The 10,793-nt window shown below is 45.4% G+C and overlaps 1 pseudogene; it reads right to left on the bottom strand.

The window, feature by feature from the left end:
* Window positions 1-2,477: 2,477 nt before the first annotated feature.
* On the bottom strand, window positions 2,478-10,346 carry LOC136311667 (RNA-binding protein Raly pseudogene; annotated as a pseudogene).
* Window positions 10,347-10,793: the final 447 nt, after the last annotated feature.

Here is a 10,793-nt window from a genome sequence, read left to right as displayed (position 1 = left end):
GTGCTATTCATGAATGACAATCTTTCAATTCATTCATTGAAAAGCATTGGCTTTCAAGGTATTGTTGTATTCTGATCCTATTTCATGTTAATTACTCTCACATTACCAACACCATGGGAATTGGTGCAGCATCTTTCCTGCGATCTTTATTCATAGCGAAAGGAGTGTAAAACAGAGAGAGAGAGAGGGAGTGCACAGGGTCAACGAAATGAAACACGACTATTTTTGGAGTGCCTACTGTGTGCAGGAATCTGAGACGGACACAAAGAAGTGTGAGCCGTGGCCCATGGTGCAAGGCAGGCTAGTGGGCTTCATGATATAATTACTCTAATTTATTGAGCACCCACGGTGTACCAGAATAACAGATACCATCTTTCATCTTCACGACAATGATGCAAGGTAGAAAATATCATCTCTGTTCTACAGATGAGGAAAAGTTAAGAAGAGTTTGATAACTTACCCACCAAACTAGTATTTTGCGGAGCTGGAATTTGAACCCAGGCATAAGCTGAAGTCTACCTTTCCCTCGTAGAACATAGAATCAGGCGGCTCCAGCAGAATTGCGGAGTCGGCCATGCTTGCCTTTTGGTTTCCCTGACACCGCACCGTATGTGATCTCATTTCCCTAATGGAGCCCTCCCCTGCCCCCACGTCTTTGTATTTTCTCTGTGGTGCTGTGGGTTCCAGGTACAACACAAAAACAGTCCATTTAGACTTGCCCTCTCCATTGAGTTTCCTCTGCTCTAGACCACAGCTGTTTAATAAAACCTTTATTACTAACAGATATGTTTCATATCTGCACTGTCCAATATGGCAACCCCTAGCCACATGCAGCTATTCAGCACTTGAAATGTGGCTTGTGTGACTGAGCAATAAATTATGCATTTTAATTAATTTAGATATGAATCTAAGTGTAAGTAGCCACACATAGCTAATATCTACCTGATTGGCAACACAATTTTAAAACACCCGCAACATGCCTGACCAGGCGGTGGCGCAATGGATAGAGCATCAGACTGGGATGCGGAAGGACCCAGGTTCGAGACCCCGAGGTCGCCAGCTTGAGTGCAGGCTCATCTGGTTTGAGCAAAGCTCACCAGCTTGGACCCAAGGTCGCTGGCTGGAGCAAAGGGTTACTTGGTCTGCTGAAGGCCTGTGGTCAAGGCACAGATGAGAAAGCAATCAATGAACAATTAAGATGTCGCAACGAAAAACTGATGATTTGATGCTTCTCATCTCTCTCTGTTCCTGTCTGTCCTTATCTATCCCTCTCTCTGACTCTCTCCCTGTAAAAATAAAGAAAAATAAACACCCTCAACATGCCCTGTGTTTAAAACATGATTTTTCCATTGTAAAGCCAGTATCCACGGCCAGGGCCACTATCACAGCTGCCCGGCCCATGCAGGTTCGCATTGGATTCGGACAGTCCCTAAAGAAACAGCGGAGCCACAAACTGATGGGCCATAGTCTTTAATTCTAGCTTGCACCCGGCGGGCAAGTAAAAACATACACACTAGGCTCCAAAACCCAGTCACATTCAGTGCTCACAAAGCTACTGACTTATCCAAGTTTCCTAGAATCAAAGGTTTCTAGCTCACCAGCCTTATTCTCCTCAGTTCCCCATCTCCTTCCTTGTCCCAGATACAAAATCTGTAGAAACTGGCATCTCACTCAGCACTCCGCCATCTTGGCTGCTTCTCCTGGCCTCCTCCACGTTGCCTCCTCCCGCTGCTGGCTCTGCTCCCTCTGCTCTCTCATGCTAACCTCAGGAACCAAGAGCACAAACTCTGTTCTGCCCCCATTTTATATTGTAGCTTCACAACCTCTAATCCAATAAACCAAATAGGGAAGTCTCTAATACAAAGTCACTTCTCTGAGGCATGATGGGATTGTACCACCCCACATCAAAAAGGGTGGGAAAGGCTTAATCCCAAAACCAAGCCCCAGGCTACAGGGATTCTCAACACACATTAATTTCACCTGGGCGACGGCCTCCATCTTTAACAAAGTGAGCATAATACATTTTATCTGCCCAACATCCATGTTTGACCTTTTTCAGAGCCTGTTTAGCTCAAATGACCCGGTACCACTTACTACAGCTAATATGTTAGTAGTGATTCATTTGTGTATGTACCTGCCAGAAAAAAAATGGTTACATTTAAACAGAGGCCTTCTGGACATGAAAATATGAATTTTCAGACACAATAATATACTACTAAGGATGTTTTTTCGATCAGAAGGACTTTTAAATCTTATTCATTCCATAACACGTGAATAGCCAGATGTTAATCCCACATCCTTTTTGTCACACGCGCTCTTTATGATAATCGAACAATTTGTATCTCATGCACTGACACAGAACTCAGATGTTTTCAAGTATTTTTTAAAGTACTTTTTCCAGTACACGTTTTATTCTGTTTTCTGTTTTCTTTTTATACTGGAGTCCAAAAAGCTAACACCAACCGGAGCACCGAGTTTCATGAAAAATGCTGCTGCCAGGAGCCCACAGACAGCAGCCCGCCCGCCCCAGCCTGCAGCGCGTGTCCGGAAGGTGCTCCAGAGGCCACAACAAGCTCTCCATCCCGGGGATATTGCATTTTTTCCCACAGAGTTACAAAATTGAAGGCTTTCAGGGTACAAAGTTGAAGGTTTTCAGAGTATAAATTGAGGAGGCACAAAGTATGTAGCTGAGACACAAAAGCAGACAATGAAGACTGACTTCTGCCAATCAAGGGGCTTTGGGAAACGAGAAGGACGCACATGGCTGGGGGACGCCGGTTCAGGGGTCAAAGCAGAAGCTGAAATCGAAGGACCGATTAAGACAACTCGAAATCATGCCCAGGTGGGAGAGGACTGGCTCAAAGAGGCCTGGAAACCATGCATGGTCTCGAAGTTGATCCCGAAAGTTTGCGGGTCTGAGAGAAACTTTGCTTCCTGGAACGTTTTCTTTTTTTTTTTTTTAAGTTTTTTTGTTTTGTTTTTTTTATTCATTTTAGAGAGGAGAAAGGGAGAGAGAGAGACAGAGAGAGAGAGAGAGAGAGAGAGAGAGAGAGAGAAGGTGGGGAGGAGCTAGAAGCATCAACTCCCATATGTGCCTTGACCAGGCAAGCCCAGGGTTTCGAACGGGTAACCTCAGCATTTCCAGGTCGATGCTTTATCCACTGCGCCACCACAGGTCAGGCTCTGGAACGTTTTCTATGTGACGCCCAGACGGCCTTATCTGATCTTAAGTCCGCGTGGCAGGACGATTTGTGTTGCCCTGATACAGCTCTTCTTCAGTGCACACAGATTTAGGGCTGATCCCTAAATGGGCCATATGCCATTGGCCTTTCACTTCAGGAAACTGACAGGCTACGTGTGAAATAATAAATATATGCACACTGGTTTCTGAACCAAGCTCCTGCCAATAGTTGGTCTTTGACCCCAGTTCCTAACACAGAGCTCCTAAATCCTTTGGAATTTTCCAGATGACAAAGACATCTTTTTTTTTTTTTTTTTTTTTTTCCAGTGAGGCCACTCTTCGTGAGCCCATGACCAGAAAGACAAAGTCATGATTAGAGGCTTGGAACACTCAACCCCACTCCTTACTCTCCGGAAAGAAGAGAGGAGCTAGAAATTGAGTTAAAGACTGACCATGCCTATGTGGCGAAGCCTCCATTAAAATCCCCAGAAGGTGGGTTCTGATAGCTTCTAGGTTGCTGAACGCATCCGCGTGATGGGAGGGTGTTGCGCCCGACCTCCGTGTGAACAGAGCTCCGGCGATTGGGAGCCCTTTGTACCTCGTCTGTGTCACTTTATTTGCCTATTCTTTGGTATCTTTTATTTATTCTTATAAACTGGTAAAAGTCTTGCCCTTCTAGAAAATTATCAGATCCAAAGAGAAGGCTGTAAGAACCGCATTCCGTGGCTTCGGTTTGAAGTACAGGTCACGCTTTGGCAATCGGGATTTGTCCCTGGTGTCTGAAGCAGAGGCAGCCTGGTGAGTCTGAGCGCTTCACCTCTGGGATCCACGCTAATGCTAAGTAAATAGATACTGTTAGAACTGAAATGAAGTGTAGGGCGCTCAGCTGCTGTCAGAAAATTAGTTGGTGTGGGGGAAAAACCCACACGTCTGGTGTCAGAAGAATAGTGAGTGTGAGTAAAGAAAAGCCCAGAAGTTATTCTGGGACAGGAGAAGAAAAGGCAGGAACCCACAGAAAACAACTGAAAAGAATTCTTAAAACTAAATTTTCACTCAAAAACAACTTAGGGAACTTTTGTAGATAGGGCACCAGTGCTTTTTCTCAGAAATGTGTTAATTCTTTCATTTACAATTGGCACACCTTTACTCTGGGCTATTCACATAAAAACACCATGCTGCTCAATTCTTATTGAAATCATAGGGTTGCCCTTTGAGAAAAGCATTACAATTTGTGTTTCTATCCATTAGATATGTCTCTTCAGTACCCACAGCCTCTTTCTGCAGGTACATAAGCACGAAGTCAGCAGATGTAAATAAAGTACCATGATTTCACAATGAAAATAATAGTCATTTAAGTAAGTAAAATAAACCACTGTATCATTTTAGAGGGTCTGCAACCATTGATTTTCTGCTTTTGACCATGACTTTCTTCAGTGTTCTAGGCGTATTGCACATGCACCACAGTCTATGTTGTTTGAGACCAGGAATGGGAGGAGCGGGTGATCTGTATTCCAAGGACTCTCTTGGAAGGAGCCCTTCAAGCCTTTGGAACAAGTGATTCTGTTGCACTCACTGTTCTAACTCTTCAGGTGTCTTTCTGAGTACGTATTGAAAGGAGCTTAATCTCCCTACCAGAGCCTTTCTGATTTGACAGGAAGGCATGAGATATATCCACTCAGGTGAGAAAAAAGGAAATTGAGGTCTGTTTGTATTTCCTTCAGGGTCATAAGCTTCCAAAGCAGAGACTGTCACATTTTTACTTCTTAGTGAACTGTAACGATAGCAAAATATTCTGCATCTAATTAGTCATTTCATTAACTTTATTGAATCCCTGATGGTGACCCCAGGACTAATTCGAAGGATTCACTCACCCTTGGCTTCTAGGCTTAAAGATAAGCCATCTAGTACGGAGGGGATGTTCACTTTAAAGAAGCACTGTCTGCTGCCCGCCTGCTGTCTGCTCTGCTCTTCTCACTTCCTTCGGTGGTCAGGTGGTCAGGCCGTGGAGGCTGCACAGACCCATCAGCAAGGCGGTGCCCACAACCCGGGCACAGGGCGGGGCACAGGTGCAGCACGTTGTGACCTGTGGCTGCAGGAAATCGGGCGGTGGCTTTCTATTTAAGTGGGTTATTGCTTTTTTTTTTTTTTTTTTTTTTTTTTCTGTTTATTTTTTTACAGAGACAGATAGTGAGTCAGAGAGAGGGATAGACAGGGACAGACAGACAGGAACGGAGAGAGATGAGAAGCATCAATCATTAGTTTTTCGTTGCACATTGCGACACCTTAGTTGTTCATTGATTGCTTTCTCAGATGTGCCTAGACTGCGGGCCTTCAGCAGACAGAGTAACCCCTTTCTGGAGCCAGCGACCTTGGGTTCAAGCTGGTGAGCTTTTTTTCTTTTGCTCTAACCAGATGAGCCCGCTCTCAAGCTGGCGACCTTGGGGTCTTGAACCTGGGTCCTCTGCATCCCAGTCCGACGCTCTATTCACTGCGCCACCGCCTGGTCAGGCGGGTTATTGCTTTTTAAATTATGAAGTAACGTGAGTATACATATTCTGTACATGTATGTATGTATGTTTATATATTTACATACATATATATTTTTAATCAAAAGACATTATTCTGAGAAAAGGTCACGGTTGTCTAAGAATCTTCACCAGCCTGACCAAGTGGTGGCGCAGTGGATAGAGTGCTGGACTGGGATGAGGAAGGACCCAGGATCGAGACCTCGAGGTCGCCAGCTTGAGCGCGGGCTCATCTGGTTTGAGTAAAAGCTCACCAGCTTGGACCCAAGGTTGCTGGCTCAAGCAAGGGGTTACTCAATCTGCTGAAGGCCTGCAGTCAAGGCACATAGGAGAAAGCAATCAATGAACTAAGATCTCGCAACGAAAAACTGATAATAGATGCTTCTCATTTCTCTCCATTTCTGTCTGTCTGTCCCTGTCTATTCCTCTCTCTGACTCTCTCTCTGTCCCTGTAAAAAAATAAAAATTAAAAAAAAAAAGAATCTTCACCAAACTTATAATCTACGTGATGATGAACATTTGAGCTAACTTCTGCCAAACACTTTTTAACCGATTTTCCAAACCCAAGCACACCAAGGGTGCTCGTGGTATTCTGACCACACCCGGGGGTGCTCTTGTTGTGTCTCCGGTCCACCACAATGCCAAGGCTAAAAAGAGAAAGAGGTGTCATTTTCACACCTCACCAGGATTTATTTCCCCATTTTCACAAGCCAGTTCTTGCCCCAGTTTTCTCATAACAATTCATCATCAAAAGGTGACCTAGGAACAAATGACTAAGCAGATGATTTAGTCCTCTAGTCTGCATGATCCTATATTCACTGTTTAATTTTTACAGTGCAATATACAATTCACATTTGAATCTGTTTAGCCATGGAGAAATTATACAATGAAAAGAATTCATTTTAGTGTTTTCTCACATCCTGCTTGCCTAATTTTCCAAGGTCATCCAAGATTCCCCCTCTTCATGACAACTCCATCCAATATGGCTTTCTTACTACCCTGGCGCTTTATTACATATATGCAAAGAATCACTTCTGTGCTGCTTTTTATATTTTTGCCAAAAGGAAAAAAAAATCTGTTGAGGACAGGAGCTGAATTATATGCAGTATTTCTTTACAAGCCTGGTCAGCATATAAAATAGTGTTAGGTACACAGAGAACCCTTCATAAATATTTGCTGAAATGAAAGTAAAAGCAAATGTTAAGTCATGCTCAAACCCATAAATCACTAGCTATTAATCTTTACAAAGAATTCAAGCAATTTCACAACTTACATAACTATAAGTTTAAGTTACTGAGACGCCGTTTTTCTGACTTTTGTACTTGCCATTCAACCACATATTTCTCAAAAAGAGTTTTAGCTAGCCTGATCAGGCAGTGGCACAGTGGATAGAGTGTTGGACTGGGATGCCGAGGACCCAGGTTCGAGACCCTGAGGTTGCCAGCTTGAGCACAGGCTCATCTGGTTTGAGCAAAAGCTCACCAGCTTGGACCCAAGGTCGCTGGCTCGAGCAAGGGGTTACTCGGTCTGCTGTAGCCCCAAGGTCAAGGCACATATGAGAAAGCAATCAATGAACAACTAAGGTGTCGCAACTAGAAACTGATGATTGATGCTTCTCATCTCTCTCTGTTTCTGTCTATCCCTCTCTCTGACTCTCTCTCTCTGTCTCTGTAAAAACAACAACAACAAAAAAGAGTTTTAGCCAAGCCAAATATCTGAACCTGAAAGGAAAGTGTACAGTGTACTTCTAGGCCAGCTGAGTATTCGATTCTTTCTTAAAATAAAAATGTCTTCGTTTTTTTCATTTGGAAATAGTGAATACTTCACCGGCTCACAAGTCCACTTGTAACCATAAAAAAATAAAATGAGTGGCTTCTGACTGACTGTTCTGGAAGAGAAAACTGTTATTTTTCTGCTGTATTTAGTGGCAGGTTACTGGTCGAGTCAGTAACCTTCTTCTGGTACCGTCTTGTCTCTCTATACCGTGACTAAGAAAGACAGTCTTTGGTCACCACCATCGTGAAACTGCAAAGACACCGAGCACGTGCCCCTCCTGAAGGGTGACGGGTCCATCTCTTAGACGCTTGTGTTTCAGGATTCTCACATTTCACGTGATTTATCTCAATTCTCACCACAATCTAGCCAGTAATCATGTTTCCATCCCCTTTAGAGATGAGATATATTCTAAATGGGTCACTTAGTTCCTTGATTCAAAAATTTAATTATTTATTTATTTATTCATTTTTAGAGAGGAGAGAGAGAGGGAGAGAGAGAAACAGAGAGGGGGGGGAGGAGCTGGAAGCATCAACTCCCATATGTGCCTTGACCAGGCAAGCCCAGGGTTTCGAACCGGCAACCTCAGCATTTCCAGGTTGACGCTTTATCCACTGCGCCACCACAGGTCAGGCCTCTTGATTCAAAGATTTAAAAATATGTCTGCCCAAGATGAAAATGTTCTTGCCCCCATCCCCACCTACTCAGTGCCCACTCGCCCAGCCCCATACCACTTGTTATTGGCTCCTGTGTGTTTTTCCAAAATTGATTTATGCATAAAAAGCAAATAGTGAATATATAGTCTTATTCCCTTGTCTTTGTTAAAAAAAATTCAATATGCTACCGTGAAGTTGATAACCTTCGTGGGAGGACTTTGAATCTAGTTCTATCAGTCTCCAAAGTTCAAGGGTTCTCTACACTGCAAAACTGCCTTCTTAACTAGGAAGAAGCCAGAAATGATGTCTTGGCTCTTGATTCATAGTTTTTCCCAGCCAGTCTCCCTGTCCCAGCTCTGCTAAGTCCCGCAGGCTCTGGGACAGAGGCTGAGCTGAGAGGATCATCTGACAATTGCCGAATCTTTAGCTCAGGGGTCGGGAAACTTTTTGGCTGAGAGAGCCATGAACGCCACATATTTTAAAATGTAATTCTGTGAGAGCCATACAACGACCTATGTACGTTAAGCATTATCCAATAAAAATTTGGTGTTGTCCTGAAGGACACCTGTGATTGGCTCCAACACCCGCAACCATGAACAGGAAATGAATGGACTGTAATACATGAGAATATTTTACATTTTTAACGTTAATATTTTTTTTATTAAAGATTTGTCTGCGAGCCAGATGCAGCCATCAAAAGAGCCACATCTGGCTCGCGAGCCATAGGTTCCTGACTCCTGCTATCTTGTTGGTTTCAAGGTTTGCATTAGGTATGATGATGCAGCAGAGGGAAAAGATAACAGCTATGATCCGGAATGTTTTCTAACCATGCTGGTTTTTAGTCAGCTTGCATCTCGATTTAAAATCTTTTTCTTTATATCAATAATAGCATGTTTTATTGGTGTTAGGATGTATGGCTGGTTATTAGAGACCAGGCCCAGGTTGCTCCTGGGAGCTGGGATAACAGAACAGGAAGGGCTCAAAGGGGCTTCTCTTACCAAGAATCATTTAAAATGCAAATAGGATTGTATCATCCTGTTTCAGTTTTTGTCAGAAATCCAGTCTCTATTGTGGGGGTCTCCTTCTTGATTCCCCCCACTCCTCTTCAAACGTATAGAAAAATCCCAAGGCTGGAAGTGTCCTGGGGCAGGGAGGCAGAGTGTGGGGGAACTCTGCTCTGCCCTCTGGCCTGGGCAGTGCCCCCCGGGAGGACACATGGGGAGGAGAAGCCTCTAACTCTAATGCAGAGGATGTGGCACTGGCTGGGATGCATGGCGGATGAGGTGCCCACTGCCAACTCTCCTCTGGGACCCCCTGGGGTGGCATCTGGTGGGTGCCCAGCTTGAGGTCTGCTATAATGCAAGTCGCTCTGCTGGCAGCCATTGCTGCTGTCCAGCTGCTCACTGCAAAGCCCCCTCCTCGCAGCTGTGTCCTGCCGTCTCCGGCTCTTCCTCGCCGTGGGTCAGCGGCCCCTCCTCATAGCCGCCAGTGCCGGTCTGTGCCTCTGCCCTGGCTGTGCTTCTTCAGAAGCTGTATCTTCTTGGGGGGTGGGGGTGGGGTGGCCAGCTGCTGCCACCACTGCTGCTCTGCTGCTGCCACTGTCACCCTTCTTCTTGCCATCTGGGTTTGGCTTCAGCTCCTAGGCAATCCGTTCCAAACAGCCCAGCAGGGCATCGATGTTAGACTTGATCTGCGTTGCCTCTGCCTGATGGTCTGCCGCTCGCTGCTCTTTAGTTTCATCTTGGCTGAGGTGGTGATGGCTGTGGAGTGGGCAAAGAGCTCGACGGGAATGGTGGTTTTGACACACTATACCAAAGGGACTGTGACCCAGGGTTGCTTCACAGGGACAGCCCTGGGGACAGGCAAGGGTGACAGGTTGAAGAGCCTGTAAATGGTAGATGCTGCTCCCTTTAATCCTTTGGGGCTGCTTGGTTGGGCTTGCCAGCCATGTTGATGCCCAGGGTCTGCTCAGCTAGCACCTGCCCATTCTTTCCAAACACAGCTGCCTGGGCATGGCACTCATTGGCACACTGGACAAAGCATAGCCCTGTGCACAGAACAGACAGCCACATAGCCATACTTGGAGAAGATGATCTCCACATCTGACTTCTTCATCACAGCCGTGTTAAGGTTTCTGATGAAGACCTGGGTGTCGATAGACTTGGGATCATTCTTGTTGGTTACGTTGCTTGTCTGGATCTTCAAGGACATGGTGGCCACTGCACAGAGAGGTCTAAAGAAAACCTGTCATTCTTTTTTTTTTTTTTTGTATTTTTCTGAAGTTGGAAATGGGGAGGCAGTCAGACAGACTCCCGCATGCGCCCGACCAGGATCCACCCAGCATGCCCACCAGGGGGCGATGCTCTGCCCATCTGGGGTGTTGCTCTGTTGCAACCAGGGCCATTCTAGCGCCTGAGGCAGAGGCCACAGAGCCATCCTCAGCTGTGGGAGGGGAAGAGAGAGTCAGAGAGGAAGGAGAGGGGGAGGGGTGGAGAAGCAGATGGGCGCTTCTCCTGTGTGCCCTGGCCGGGAATCAAACCCTGGACTCCTGCACGCCAGGCCGATGCTCTACCACTGAGCCAACTGACCAGGGCCTCATTCTCTTTCTTAAAATCAGTCAATGGCTCCCATTATCTGTAGATAAAAAGACCAGACTAC

Source organism: Saccopteryx bilineata, chromosome 8, assembly GCF_036850765.1.
Source record: "Saccopteryx bilineata isolate mSacBil1 chromosome 8, mSacBil1_pri_phased_curated, whole genome shotgun sequence".
Taxonomy (NCBI): Eukaryota; Metazoa; Chordata; class Mammalia; order Chiroptera; family Emballonuridae; genus Saccopteryx; species Saccopteryx bilineata.
This window is presented reverse-complemented; position numbering and strand designations above follow the sequence as displayed.